Source organism: Bombus fervidus, chromosome 9 (genome assembly GCF_041682495.2).
Source record: "Bombus fervidus isolate BK054 chromosome 9, iyBomFerv1, whole genome shotgun sequence".
Lineage (NCBI taxonomy): Eukaryota > Metazoa > Arthropoda > Insecta > Hymenoptera > Apidae > Bombus > Bombus fervidus.
In genome coordinates this window covers 8,046,336-8,058,747 of record NC_091525.1, presented here as the reverse complement: position 1 = coordinate 8,058,747, position 12,412 = coordinate 8,046,336, and the positions used below count along the sequence as shown (strand labels likewise).

The 12,412-nt window shown below is 37.7% G+C and overlaps 1 long non-coding RNA gene across 2 annotated transcripts in view; it reads left to right on the top strand.

Moving 5' to 3' along the window:
• Positions 1–4,672: 4,672 nt before the first annotated feature.
• LOC139990803 (uncharacterized) overlaps positions 4,673–12,412 on the top strand; it is a 172,244-nt gene continuing 164,504 nt past the window's right edge. For both annotated transcript variants that reach the window (XR_011800655.1, XR_011800656.1), the window contains exons 1-2: positions 4,673–4,765; positions 5,295–5,426. This is a non-coding gene — a long non-coding RNA (uncharacterized lncRNA). The remainder of the gene's footprint in view (positions 4,766–5,294; positions 5,427–12,412) is intronic.

Sequence of the window (12,412 nt, the reverse complement as noted above, 5' to 3'; positions counted from 1 at the left end):
TCCCCACTATCAAATCCCACAAATCTCACAATTTCCAGCTCAAAGTTAAAGTATTTCAAATTCTATAACCATCGAAGCTCAATTTTCATTTTCCCGTTATATTCGCAGTAACGAAGGAGAACTTCCGACGTGGAACAGCATCATCCACGATCGGCGTTTCCGATCCGTGCAGTCAATAAGTCACCAGCCGCGAGTCGGAGCGGATGTTTGCATTTGAATAACACGTTGGTCGACACGAGCTTTTTCCACGACTGCGCGACGGAGTAAACGGACGACCGGGACGTGGACCACCGAGCAGACCAGGTAAGCACGCTCGTAAAGTCGAAATTAAAGCTGGACTAAGCAAACTTGAGGACACACAGGATTCACCGATCGATTTGTCTTCTCCTCCAAAAATCCTTCTTTCTTTTTGATCGCCAAAAGGACGTGGAGAGACTTATTGCTTCTCTCAAATAAACAATTTTGTCGAGAAAATATGAGAACGAAGAGGATATTTAATTGTAGATAATAAGCAGAAGAAACTTGGACGAAGAAAGAGATCTTCTTATACTCGTCTTATTTTTTAACTTCGTCGAATTAAAAGTAAAAGTGGACAGAAATACGATATTACAAAAAAATTGGTATCACTTTCTGAACTCTACCTCCATCGAATTTTCTACTAATTTCGTTGTTAATTTGAAATTAATGCAGCAGTTATCAACGGTGATTTTCTTTATTTTCAACAAAATACCAAATCGATCTCTTTTTTGATTTTTGTGTTCTATGGGATATTTTTCATGTGGTCCAAACTTTTCATACGAATTACTTCCACGTCCAATATATTTTTCTACGTAACAGTAATTTTACTCTTTTTGAAACGTTCGAAGCAACTATCTTCATCCTTTTTTTCTATCAGAAGATAAATGCAACACGTCGTATACTTTTCAAATTACCACAAAAGCAAGTTACTCGGATGTTTGATGAATCTAACATTGCCAGCTATATACCGATAAAAATTATCAAAATCACTGGGTTTCAAAGTCAACGGGCGTATTCGCGGAAGCCGCGACTATTCTGTGGGCGTCGATCTCGTTCCCGGAAGCTGAGAAATCCGACGATATATCGGGGGTCAAGCGATCCGCTTGGATTCGAGACACAAATCGGTGGAATGGCGGTTGTTCACGGTAGGTTGAGCAACATCGAGGAAGACGTTGCTCGCGATATGATTAGAGGCGAGAACTCGCGGTTAGATCGATAGCGGAACGTTAACGGCGTGGAAATCGCGACGATCTGCAATTTTCTTTCGCGCTTCCTGCATCGAAGCGCCGCGATGCAGATTCCCCCATTGGCGTCGATTACTCAATGAAATCGAGATCGATTCGATATTTATTGATTGTGCTTCCCTTCTTCTTTCTCGACTTCATTTTCTCTTTTATCCTTTCGCGTTCGATAAGATCAGACGATTCTTTGCAGATCGACCGATTGGCTACTACGGCAAAAATCATGAAACGTTTATCCTGCGATTTATCTTCTGATCAAATACGGAAAAAATACAGCTATAGGAAGAAGAGTTTGAAGAAACAAGTGAATTAAAATACTATATATGAGAATGGCGTTCTCTAAAAGACACAAATTATAAAAAACAAATCGAATATCGAAGATCAATCAGCCTTTTGAAATTTAATTCTCAATCCCTCTGAAGGAGTTTTACACAGCTACATCAACTGAACGAAAGAAGAAGGACAATTTTTTAAAGAAATTCAGTTCTATATTTATTTCAAACGTCGTTCAAAATCCTTTACATCGACAATTTACGAACACTTTGAAAATAACTATCTGTTTTACCAAAAAAGAAAAATTCGACCAATCCACGAGCTCTTCCATAAAATTCACAATTCCTACAAGTATTTCAAACATCGTGCAAAATTTGCTAAATCCAAAAATTGACAAATCGCTCCCGTACAGGTAATTATCTGACTCACGAAAAACGAGAAGAAAGGAAAAATTCTACGTTTCCCGTAAGTCCACTCTGACTTGGCCAAAATCGTTCGAAAATCTGTTCGCAGAGAGTCAGTTCAACAAACTCTCGGCAAACATAGCCAGTCTCCATCGTGGCAGTCTCTTACCCTCGAGCTCTGGCCATCCGGAGGGATCGAAGTCACCGGGGAACACAAATTCGCGTGTCCCATCTAATACCATAAATCTGTCATCCGGCGGCGGGGGAACAAGCTCGTTTGACTCGCGCTGCTTTGTCGGTGTGGAACGCGGCGGAATTCGCAATTTAGGCTCGTCGCCGGGCCGCGCGTGTAAGAATCAGTCCAATCGAGGGGATCTCCGTGGAGGCAGCGGTCGGAGCCGCGAGAAAGAGATAATTCTTTAAGGGGGCCTACGTTGTATGCGTGTATACTGTCTTATACGTTTCTCTGTCTTTCGCTTTTCTTGCTCCTTGTTCCCTTCTCTTTCGCCGCAACCAGGCACAAGGTGTTCCAACCCGGAGGAACTGGACAACGAGCCGTGGAAGTGTCCGACCTTCTGCCCCACGCTCCTCCTCACACCGTGGATACACCCCCGACAATATTGTAAACAAAATGGTACCAGTATTTCATTGGTAACCCGACACCCCCTTCGTTGAACCCACACGCATCGCCTTCCGCCGCCTCCTCGTATCTTCTTCCCCTTTCTCCAACTCCTCCCCTTCTTCTTCTTCATCTGCTGCTGCTTTCTTTTTATACTTTGACCGACTTGTTTGGCTCAGGTTTGAGTTTTTTCGCCGTTTCGCACTTGGACTCGACGCGAACGGTTTTTGGCAACCAGCATCTGTCGTATATGTGGTAGGTTGATCATTTTGCTATTGTAAATATCGACTGCTGGTCGAAGATAGGAGATTTTATGAATTTTAGCGATAGTTAAATTTTCAATGAAGCATTGGTGGTCGATCTTTGAAAAGTGATGATTTTTTAAACAATTCTTGATCGTTATAGTAGTTGAGTTAAGGAGAAAACGAGACGAGAGAATAATCGCATGGCTGTTGGGCTGGACTCATTTTGAAAACCTCTGTATTTATTTTAAGAAGTAAATTCTCTTGGAAGGAGTTCTTAAATCGAAAGATAAAGCAGGGAAATAAATACAGATTTTATCTCGAAAGTTTCACAAAATTGAACGACTCTACGTGGCTTAATAAATGTTTTCCTCGATTCCAATAAACATATTAAATTGTAACGTATGTTCGTTCGATGATGCAATAAAAGTAGGATGGTTTTTATTACAGTGCGCTATTTGCATATCTAAAGTGGTATACAAGAGGAGTTTCTTTTATTTTAGATGTCGTTCCAAAAATAATTTCGAATTCCATAGATACTGTATTGAAAACGAGACTAGCTTTAGATCGAACGAATCTTATTTCCAGTGAAAAGGGAGCGGAATATCGGTCATCTAGTATTTCACGTGACTTCAATTGAGTTCTAACAACCCGACCACGAAGTGTCGACCGCCATTCGCAAGAAATCTTCGAGCCCAGGTGCAGTCATAGTAAACCGATGTCAAGGAATCTCGCTCTGATAATAGGGACTGGTTCCAAAGGTGTCTATATACGGTTGCCAGAAACCGATTCAAGCGTTTCACTTTGATCTCGAGGAACTGGTCTTGAAGAATCACCTAGAATTACTCGGTCTAACTCCAGTTGTTCAGATCTACGTGAAATTTCACTCTGGTCAAGGAAACTGGTTTCTGTGAACATAAATACAATCACGGAAACTGGACGCAATTGTAAGAATTCTTACACAGTCGTCGTTCTTAACAATTAACCTCATAAACTTCCTTTTAATTTTAAGTCTAACAACGCTCTCCCGCTTTTTTTTCCAATAATGAACTAGGTAGCTTTTCCCGCGCGAAAGAAACTGGCTCTATTTGTAATCTACCATTTCAAGCTCTATATTCGATCAAATAAAACGAGACGCCGTTCCGTCTTCAACACGTTAATTAACCTTGTTTTCTCTGGGCCCATCTTTACTCTATCAAACGAGGCGAGTTAGCAAAGGTAAATAAATCTATGTAGTCAAAATCTAAAGGAAATCAAAACCTAATTTAGAAATAGAAAGCTACGTCTATGAACATGCACATTTTTAACTTGATACAGAAACCTACTTTTATAAACGTTCACATCTTAATCGTCGCGACATTAATGTTACTATAAGTCGTAAAGTAGCTTTTCGAGAGATCGTTGTATTACTATTATTTTTCTGATATTATTGGATAGAGCTACGTATCTTATTTCAGAAATTAAAAATCTATAACTTTTATAAAACTTAAGTGTATTATAGTTTGCATTGTGATATTAGAAAATTCCGTTTCGATAGGGTTAGGTGGAAAGATTATAAATAGTAGAACATCTACTGATTACATTTATTGAAAACTATCCATAAACTTTACCTTATTTAGGATTTCACATTTTAAAGCATAAATGATGGGAATAAAATAAGATTTATAATAAGACACCTAGAAAGTAAAAGCTGTGAAAAACAATTCAAATATCTGTCAAGCTAGATTAAGTGGACATATCTATTATTTAATTAACAGGTTTAGCAGATGATTTGTATAATGATACAATGAATACAACGCGATCCTTTATTATTATGAAAATCGTAAATTGGCAATGATTGCGCGCTAGTAGTTTGCGCATCACGTGACCACGCGTTTGACGCGACTCGTAAACATAAATGGCGTGTCGAAGATGCAAGAGAGAAGCTCAAACTGCGTTTTAAATCACCGAACAATCTTCCGTTCACAGGTAAATCGTTGGACAAGCCTGATTACCCACTTCTCGCAAAAAAATTGATCAGAAATTGCATTAACAAGGTCTTAATAGCGCCGGCCGATCTCCATTCGAACAATCATATCGTTTCTCCTAGTGGTTATTCCCTTTTTGGAACGATACGAAACGATTCTAGGGAATAAAAAGACGGAAAAGACGGAAAGATGGTAAGGAACGTTGATCCCGCGGGAACGTTAGCACTGGTAGAAATGCAAATCCAAGGGAAATCGAGGCTGTAAGAAGTTAGCTTCGCAAACATGTGGTTAGATGGCTGAGGTTGGCCCAGGTTATGATAGGTTCGCGTGGTTGGGCCACATTAGACAGATCCACGGATCGAGATCTCGAATCGTAGAAATTCCCCGCTCCTCGACTCTCGACAGAGAGATGATACTCGGTTATTAGGCGTGTAACGCTGTTCGAAGCCTTTTCCACCGCTTTCTATACGGCCAGCCGGCACGGACTTCTCGTACACGATTCATCTTATACGAGTTTGCATCGTTTTCAGCGTGTAATTCAGCGGTTTTGATTCTACCATTCGGGAGGAGGAATCAGGGAAAATTGCGGGACACCTTCCTTTCCGGATTCGCGACCCGGATAGAAACCGCCTTGTGGAATTCTTCGATTGGATCGCGTTTTGGTAAGTTGTTAATCAATTACGTAAAGTAGATTAAAGCGAAGAAGATTCTAGTGGTACTTGAGAGAGTGTTTATTATTTTATGACTAAGATTGTTTTAATAGGTTCGATGTTGAGTTACTGAGATTGAGGTTAGGTTATGTAGATTTTACTAGAAAAATTGAACACGAATCGAGCTATTAAAAGAATAAACTGATTAACTGTAAGTAAGTTAGTACTAGAATATAGGATCAGTTTTTAATTCTTTGTAAATTACGTGATAATCATTTGTGAAACTGATGTGCTTGGCACACAGATTAATTACAGATAGATTAGAGATTAGATATAGGAACATTAATTATAATACATGTAATATAATACATGTATACAAATGTACTTGATTTAAGACTGTTGTTTCTCGCTTTTTAAGCTTGTACATTAAAAATTAGTTACGTCCTTCAGAAAATTTATAGTTAGTATCTTTTGCAGTAGCTCTTTTTATAATTTTCCTGTAAAAGATAAGATGCACGTAAGTGCTCAAAGTATACGTAAAGCCTCATTACAAAGAACCAAACTCATCTAAACATTTTTAATTCCACCACATCGAATATTCTTCAAAATTAATTTTAATTTCTCAGTCTAACCATTATCTGAATACTATAAAAGTAAAAACTAATCTTGCAATTCCTCATATTCTCTATCTGTTGAACCTAACTCAAATCTACTCTACGAAAATCTAATCTCACTTTACAAAAGATACTACCAGTATCCTAAATACAAGTACTAAATGAAAATATTGTTAAAATATTCGATTTTCGATCTACCACCATTCTTTTCATAACCCATAACAATATTTTAAAATAATCACATCGAACAGGTGTGTAACACCTTTCACCCCACCCCTTTTAATCGATTCATCGAAAGAATGAGAATAGCTGGAGAACAATCACGGAAGGAATTTCACGAGTTTCTCCAGCAGTCGAGGAGATCGGACTTTCGTTCGATTGTATATTACGACACCGGTTTCGCTGGCTCTCGAACTGACGCGATAAAAATGCGTGCACCCGGCTGCTGAACGAACAACGTCGCAGCTGATGGACTTTATGCTGACGCGTTGAACGTTCTCGTAAATTTGCATAAAGTTCGCTGGAACGACGATCCGGCTGCGGTTAAGTCCGTTTATAGGACTGGTACATATAAGGAGGGTGAGTTATTGGGTTCGATATATAGAGGTAATTTACAGAAGCGTTGCTAATGATGGCATAATAAATGTGTTTTAATTAATTGCTATATGAAGAATATCTTCAATATCTTTGAATACTAATTTCGAATTTCTGTAGTTTTTAATTGCTTTAAGTAATGTTTAAGGATCATTAATTTTTGGAGATTAGAAATTTTTTATAATTCAGCATTCTTTTTGAATAAAATTCTATTGGCTGAGAAAGGTAATAGAAATTCTTTTACTTCTAAATATTCAAGAATGAAATAAAACAGTTTGTAAATGTATTTGCAATATCTGAGTTCATTATGAGATAATTTTAATACAGAAAATTTATTTAAAATACGCGCATGTACAATTGCGGATCAGGAGAAGACCATTTCCTTTACAGAAACTTAGAACTTTTAAAATATTTATGAATTAAAACAGATATTCTTTATTTTTGCAAACCTTCGTGAATTTATATTACAATACACTCTTTGAAGCATCGATTAATATAAGAATTAGAGATTCATTACAGATACACTGTAATTGATTCGAATAAATTTTTTATCTTAGAAATATCGTTAATGAGCTGAGTATACAGATCTTCTTATTTTATTGCAGAATATTTGGTTGATTGAAATCCGCCGGGAGGAATTTTCCATAGAATGTTAGGATGATGTGCTTCGTATATTGTAAATGAGGCGAATCACGCACTGGTATCAGCATGTTTAATAAGATGCCTTTGCCAGCTAGTAGAGTGATCATCGATTTCCACATTCTTACGTTGAACTTCTCTGGATTCCACTCGAACCGATTCCACTTGACCGCATACTTGTTTCAACTTCACTCTTTTGAAAAATTCCAATCATTTACATACAATGTAAACTTCCAGAATTAATTCTGATTTTCACGAGATAATCTTGACAGAGATTTCCGTGTTCTCCATGAAGTTCCTAATTTACCGTACCGTTTAATCTTTAAATATAGTTTACATGATATCGAAATTTATATTTTATCTGAACTATGCTTATGCTTAAACAAAGATTAACATAAATATATGTAAAATACCTACACTAGATTATATCGTAATTGATTCAAATCACTGTAAGTGACCCAAACCTAACTTAAAGCTAGTTCAGATTTATGTCTTTTAATCTGCATTCACCCTATCTCTATTGTATGAATTTTAAATGTACCAACAGAAAGTTTATCCAAATTTAAATCTTATTTCTAAAAATGTATAGTTATTTAAACAAACTGCATTTAATTCAAATTTATGTAGACTTATATCATTCCCGCATTTAATAAGAAATTCAACTTGTATTCTAGACTTTGCTCAAATGATTTTAAAACAAATTAAGCCAACTTAGTCAAATATGAGCTAAGGATTATCATCAAAGTGTAGCCGTTTGATTCTTAATTCTTGAAATTCAATGTTCACAAGATTTCCAAGTGGAAGCTAGTCTAACATGTATTCAAATCTCATTCAAAGAAACTGATGCAAAATAGCCATCTCGATGCATTTCAATTGAAACTCATCCTAAATTCAATGCTGCCCGAAATTTTCAAATCGAAGCACTCACATCCAAGCAGATTAAAACAAAAATTGAATTGTATGGCGAAAATATCTAGTCCTCTGAATGTATTTCTAATCAAACTCAATCGAAATTCAGACCTCGCAAATTTTCAAACTCAATCTCCACGAATTCACGTAAATTCTCATACAAATCTCCGCACATAATTTCCATCTCCAATAAAAGCTTTGTATTAATCTTCGCTATACACTTAATAGATTAAAACAATTTCAATGGCTGGCCAAGAATAGCCATTTGAATGCACGCAATCACAAAATATTAATAGTCCCTGTAAATTCATATTTCCATGGTTAGTGATCGATCGATCGATAGACGATCCACCGGAGGAAGTCACGTCGAGGAATACTTCTACGATCACCAGACGTCTATTGGCGGAGGGGAACGATATTACAATGTCGTCGCGATGATTATAACGCATTCGATCAGAAGAGATGTATCGTGGCGGGCCTATGCATTCTCGGTTCGAACACGCTCGGGATGCGTGCGTATGCACGGTCACGTATCCTCCTCGAATACTTCCACGTGTTCATTATCGATCGATCGGACGCACGGGTAGTTTAGTATCCGGCCAGAAGTCACTCGAGAAGTCCACCGATTCTATTCGTGAGCGGTAATTGCGAGAAAGCTGATCGTGATAAGCCCTTCTAATAACCTCCTGTTCTTTTCTTCCCTTCTTCCTCGTCCAAAGGGGAAATTAACCTGCCCGCTTTCGAGTAATAGAGACGTCGGGGAAAGTAACCGATGGTGCGCGCGAATTTCTTTTTTTCTTACTTTTTGAAACATTCATGGTTTGATTTTCTCGCGTGCTTTCGGATTTTTGTCTAGATTAATTGAAACCGATAAATTATTTCCTTGTAATTGACGGATCAGTAAGTCCGATCAATTATTTCCTTGTAATTGACGGATCTGCAAATTGAATGATTACGCAGGTTAGAGCGGTTTGGTTTTTTGCAAAGTGTATCACGTCGTGGAAGTTTCCTTATGTTTTATTTAGTTGCAGGTAGCGCTAAGATCCCGATTGCATTCGATCGTTGACTGTGAGAACTTTGGAAAAGCACGCGTTACGAGTGTGTGGGAAAATGTAATCAACGTCAAAGTTCAATAATTATTCCAACATAAAACTTGATAAAGTCTAATTAGCACTGTTTACATTCTTTATTTGATATACTGTAAAAATCTCATCCCTTTGTCATTTTTTTTATTCAATCTTCTGTAACACACTGTAACTGATCTGAAAGTCCTAATTAATTGGTAAATGGTAAAGCAATTCTTCGCTAAAAATTCAGCGATTTTTATTCCAAGCAAATGTTTAAAAGCAGATAAAATCCAGTCGAAATCGTCTACAGGCTTCGTTCGGCATTTTACAAAAATCTTATTCCTTTGCTATTTGCCTATTCGAACCTGCTAGATGTAACACACTGCAACTAACTTCGAAATCATCTTAAAACCTCTTCGAAATCTCTCTAACCTTTCACCGTTTCGACCAGCCCAATCCTGCTCGCAAATAAAGAAACGAACAGCAGAGTAAAAAGGGAAAGAGGAGGAAAAAAAAAAAAAGAAAAGAAGCAGCACCTTTTCCTCCATCTCGCGGTAATAATATCCCGAACGATAAAACGATGTTCCGCGATCCCTCATCGAGATGAACGCTGGCCGCGAATCAACGGGTGTCCCAGAAAAATGCCGCCTGCATTATTCGACTCTCGTTAAATCGATGCATAGAGGCGCAATTTGAACGTGTGCGCACGGCAACCGAGGGCAGCGGTCGCGAGGGATCGCTCGATTTTACGCGAACAACCGCGATAACGTTCCGGCCAGTTGGAATGGAAAACGAGAACAGGGAGAAGAAGGAAGGTGCAATCAGCTTAATGAATAGTCGCCACGCGTAATTACGGTTGCCTTCGAGGCGAATCGAGATCCTCACGAAGCTTCTTCGTGTGATTGGAGGGGATCCGATGGATTCTTCGACTGTGTTATCTGATAATCTTACATTTCTTTTATCTCTGATCGTCGATTTTGATCTTTCGGTAGAAGTGCTTCTCGTGCAAATGAATGTATGGTTTCAGCGTTGATGAGTGGTTGGTTTGGAAGAAGTCATTGAAGTGGATGGTTTGGGCATTTGAACGTGTTCGAACCTGTTTCAGAGAAGATGAAGAAAGTTCGTCAAAGAATTTCGAGTAATGTGGTACTGTTTTATGGTGGTTGAGATGTTTCTGCCAGGTGGTTTGTAATTTCTTTCAGCGCCGATGTTAGACTTGGCTTGTTAAGTCTGGTTAGGTTAAAGAAACATTGTGTAAGATTCTGTAATTACTCGTAAGAATCAGTTTTATCGCGTGAAAGTTATTTGGATTCGAGTATTTCATTTTTGCATATTTTATCGTGACAATCAATGTCCACTTTCAAGAAGATTTTACGTTTTCAAATCCATTACACTAACTGTAATTCGATACTATCTAAAAGTTCAAATTTTCTTTATCGCTACTAAATCCATTCTCAAAGTTTCAATTACAAAAATCACCGTCTATTTTTAATTAAAGGACCCAACAATCTCGTTCAATTTTCCAAAATTCTTTTATGGCAAAGACGCTATTTCAAACTTTCCAAACCGACAACACTAACTCGAATCAAGTACGATATTCTAAGAATTGAAAGGAGACGGAATAAACTGCGGATGTTTCTGCAAATTCATATCCTTGTACAGGTATTACTTTGTAAAAATATATTTTTATATAAAACTAGGAAGAAACGCGATCTAAGCAAATTTCCTTTATCGCTACTAAATTCATTCTCAAAGTTTCAATTACAAGAATTACCATCTATTTCTAATTAAAGAATCCAACAATCTCGTTCAATTTTCCAAAATTCTTTTATGGCAAAGACGCTATCTGAAACTTTCCAAACCTACAACACTAACTCGAATCAAGTACGATATTCTAAAAATTGAAAGGAGACAGAATAATCTGCGGATGTTTCTGCAAATTCATATCTTTGTACAGGTATTACTTTGTAAAAATATATTTTTATATAAAACTAGGAAGAAACGCGATCTAAGCAAATTTCCTTTATCGCTACTAAATTCATTCTCAAAGTTTCAATTACAAGAATTATCGTCTATTTCTAATTAAAGAATCCAACAATCTCGTTCAATTTTCCAAAATTCTTTTATGGCAAAGACGCTATCTCAAACTTTCCAAACCTACAACACTAACTCGAATCAAGTACGATATTCTAAGAATTGAAAGGAGACGGATCTTTTATTAAGACTTTTATTAATTGCGGATATTTCTGCAAATTCATATCTTCGTAAAGGTATTATTTCGTAAAAATATATTTTTATATAAAAGTAGTAAGAAACGCGATCTAAGCAATTTTGCCGATGGAAAATTACAATAGACGCTATATCCTTTGTATATTTTGTGTACTTTTGTACATTATGCGGACTTTTACATTTTAAATTTCCCATAAACGCATAAAAATCCGCGATCTAAATGCATCATCAGTTACCGTACAGAAACCATTGAATTACCATCTGTTCTCGATCAAAAGTTGCACCAGCCTCCTCCACGCGTGCTTCGGTGTATTACCATTCACTCACTGACCGCTCCACTCTCACGCTATTTACACACATATAACCGACACATTTATAAGCCGCTTTAGCCGGCTCCCCCGAGCTGTCCTAGAAGATATACTCGCTACCATTAACATTATTATGTGAGCCAGCGCTCGTCAGTGGGGATAAGTGAACGCGGCCGGCTTATTAAATTGCTGGTGTAACATTACGATTTACAGGGCAATAAGAGAGTTATCCAACCAGTGGCTCGCGAGTACACGCGCGTTAACGTTGCGTGTCTTTCCGCTGTAGGGTGTATATGGCGTTGCCTCTTCAAACTTCTTTTACCCTAACCTCTTCTCTCGTCTCGAGTAATCGTGGGTATCAGTCGTTGGGGGCGTCGAAAAATGTAACGAGATATCATGGCGACCGGTAATCCCCCTGTAAGACGATATTTGCGAATTAATTGCGATTAATGATAGCCAGTCTCGAGAAGGAGATGGTAGAGCGGTGCTTTCTAGGAAAGATGCTGCTATCGTTGAAATGTTGTTTCTTCACGAACGTTGGTGATTATTATTCTAGAGGCGGGAACGTCGAGCAGCTAATGGCTATGAGTTAATGGCAATGGTGAATATTTTTGGTATATCTGTGACAGAAGGTTTTC